The 3,169-nt window shown below is 55.3% G+C and overlaps 1 pseudogene; it reads right to left on the bottom strand.

The window, feature by feature from the left end:
* Positions 1–1,775: 1,775 nt before the first annotated feature.
* LOC104396972 lies at positions 1,776–3,168 on the bottom strand (annotated as a pseudogene).
* Position 3,169: the final 1 nt, after the last annotated feature.

The following is a 3,169-nucleotide window of genomic DNA, read 5'->3' as shown; positions in this document are numbered from 1 at the left end:
GATGGCCGAGCCCGGCCGGGGCGGGAGCCGAAGAGGAAGGGGGATGCGCGGGGAGGTCCCGCACTTCATCCCGCCCCCACAGAGGGCCCCAAACTGCGCTGAAGTGCAACGGGAGCACGTCGAGCGGCGCGGCTGAGCGGCAGGTTCCCACCCAGAGGGACCTGGGGCAGCTCGGGAAGGGGCGCCACGCGAACATCATCAAGGCCCAGCGGGAGCTCCTAGGCCTGGGTGGGAGCAACTCCCGTTATCTCTGAAGCCTGAAGGGATCGGGAGCCGCCATGAGGAGGAGGGCTTAGGGGGCCGGTGGCTGACGAGCCGGACACGGCCCGGTGACGTGCCCTCGCAGCCCAGAAGGCCGGCCCTGTCCTGGGCTGCGTGCGGAGGAGCGGGGCCTGCAGGTGAAAGGAAGCGGTTCTGCCCCTTTGCTCTCATCAGACGGTACCCGGAGTGCTGTGTCCAGGTCTGTGGTTCCTACCGCAGGACAGGCATGGAGCTGTTGGAGCAGGACCAAAAGAAGGCTGTAAAGGCCGACAGAATTGGGGTTGTGCAGCCTAAGGAAGAGAAGGCTCCAAGGAGGCCTTATTGGAGCCTTCCAGTACTTAAACAGGGCTTTTAAGAAAGATGGACCAAGTTTTTAGTAGGGTCTGTTGTGGTAGGACAAGGTGTAATGTTTTTAAACTAGATGAGGGTAGATTTAGATGAGATTTAAGGAAGAAATTTTTTTCCACTGAGGGGAATGAAACAATGGAACAGGTTGCCTAGAGGTGGCAGATGCCACAACCCATGGAAACATTCAAAGTCAGGCTGGACCTCTGAGCAACCTGATCCAGTTAATGGTGTCCCTGCTTACTGCAGGGGGGTTGGACTAGATGACCTTTTAAAGGTCTCTTCCAACACAAACTTCTATGACCCCAGGATAAACCTTGTATAAGTTCCAGTGGGACATACCATGTTTATTGCCGTTGACAAATTTATAGTTTGTGCCAACAAATCAATTCTGTTTAAGTTACATGCCTTGTTACTGTGATATGCTGTTGAAAAAAAAAATAAAAAAATCAATAAAACATTTTTGCTGTACTTCAAGAAAATGGTAAGCATAGCTGAAGGTTACAGAAAGATTGTGTGAAGATAATCCCCTACCCCAACACAGACTGGGCTAGGAGCTGAGCTTTACCAAGTGCTTACACCAACCAGAGGGCGGGATCACACCACCAGCTTCACAGCAGCCCTTTGGCTGCACTGGGAAGGAGACAGGGAGGGCCCAGCATCAGCCTGCAGGCAGATCAGCTCCCAGCACCGAGTGGTTTCAGGGAATTGTTGCTCTCTGGAAGAACTCAAACACAACTGAAACTGCAGGTCAGTTCTAGAGCAGACAAACCTCCTGGAGCAGGTGAGCTCTCTAGCACCCCAGTGCTCAGCATACTTCTACCACAAAGAAAAACCTGAGATTTAGACACCTGAAAACTTGTGAACTGCCCTCAGAGGACAAAACATTTGGCATAAAACAAGTAAGCATGTATTTTCTACAGATTGTTAGAAAACAAATAAATGGACCAGAATCCGGCATATCATCAGCACCAGGTGGGGGAGCTCAGGAACTCCAGTTGGCAGCAGCCACCCTACTGTGCTTCAGGCTCAGCCATGATTCTGCTTCATGGGGCACCAAGGCAGTTGTGTGCTCGTCCTGTCTGGCTGCCAGGCACCCCCTCCCTCAGCAGCTCTGCTGCACCAGCCCTGGCAGCAGCTGAACCTCTGCAGCAGGAGTTGCATCTTCTCTACATGTCCTCCACACTCCACTTGTAGGCCAGCTCCTGAACGGCCTTCCTGTTGGCTATCCTGGCAAAGTGCTGCTGCTCGAAGGTGTTGGACCTGTCCACGCCATCCTAGCAATGCCAAGACCATATTGCCAATGCCAAGACCTGTTGAGTGGAGGTGCTGGTCCATTGTACCGGGGTTTTTCTTTCATTTCTTTGTTCTCTTTGGCCTTCCTTTTCTTGATGAAGTCAGCCATGGGGTCTCCTTCTCTCTCTTGTTCTCTCAGCATTCGATCCAGGTCCTAGTCATCAATATAACGAGCCAGGGGCTTCTGCATCTCTTTAATTGCAACTTCCACGTTCTGCTGCAGCTGCCTCCCCTGTGCCAGCCCCTTTCCCCACTTGGCATACTGCTCATCCCTCTCAGACTTGGCCTCTTCTTTCTTCCTCTGCTCCAGCCACTCCTGCACCAGGTCCCGCTTGCAGCCCGACTTGTCTCGGAAGACGGTCTCAGAGTGTCTGGATTCCTCTTCCAAGTGCTTGTTATTTCTCTCCTGCCTTCTGAGCTCCTGCTGTTCCCTCCGCAGCACATCAGCTGACACCAGGCCAGCTTTAACCCCCAAGAACATCACATTTGCCTTCTTGGGAGATCCCTTAGCATCCCGGTGCCGAGGAGGAGAGAGGTCAGGGGGGCTCCTGGAACTGTGCTGCTCCCTGCCAGCTGGCAGAGCCCACCGTGGAGGGGACAGGTCAGAGTCTGGAGACCTCCTGTGATTCCCTTTGAGAGGAGTAGGCTTTGGGGAATCACTGTGTACATGGCCTGGCCCTTGGGCTGCATCCCAGGCCCCCCGGGAACCCCTCCGTGGGGACGGAGAGTGGGAGTCATGCCTCAGGCACATCTGAGGGGAGGACACGGGTCTCAGCTTCTCTGTGGCTTGGAGAAGCACTTTTTGTTCTGCTCTGCCTTTTCATTCCAGGTGACCCTGTCCTCTTCCTTGCAGGTGGTGACACATCTGGGTCGGAATCGTGTCTCTTCTTCCGCGGGGGAGACAGGTCAGGGGTGGGCAGGCGCTTCTGGCGCCACGAGGACCTGTCAGAGGCACCACGTTGGAGCTGGGACTGCTCCCCTGGGACACCCCTGGGCTGACACTGCTCCGTGCTTTTCCAGCCCTTTTTCCCCACTGCTGAACTGGCTCTTTTTGGAGAGACATCAGGAGAGTCGTGGCGCTGCCGCCTGGGAGGCGACAGGTCCGGAGAGTCGTGGCGCTTCCGTCTGGGAGGAGAGAGACCCCAGGGAGACACTCGGCTTCTTTCTGGGTGGGGAGAGGTCTGGGGAGTCGTGGCGCTGCCTCCTGGGAGGCAGGAGGTTGGGGGAAATGTTCCTCTCCCTCCTGGGAGGGGACAGATCCGGGGAG

This window comes from Chaetura pelagica, unplaced genomic scaffold (genome assembly GCF_000747805.2).
Source record: "Chaetura pelagica isolate M959 unplaced genomic scaffold, ChaPel_1.0 scaffold109, whole genome shotgun sequence".
Classification (NCBI taxonomy): domain Eukaryota; kingdom Metazoa; phylum Chordata; class Aves; order Apodiformes; family Apodidae; genus Chaetura; species Chaetura pelagica.
This window is presented reverse-complemented; position numbering and strand designations above follow the sequence as displayed.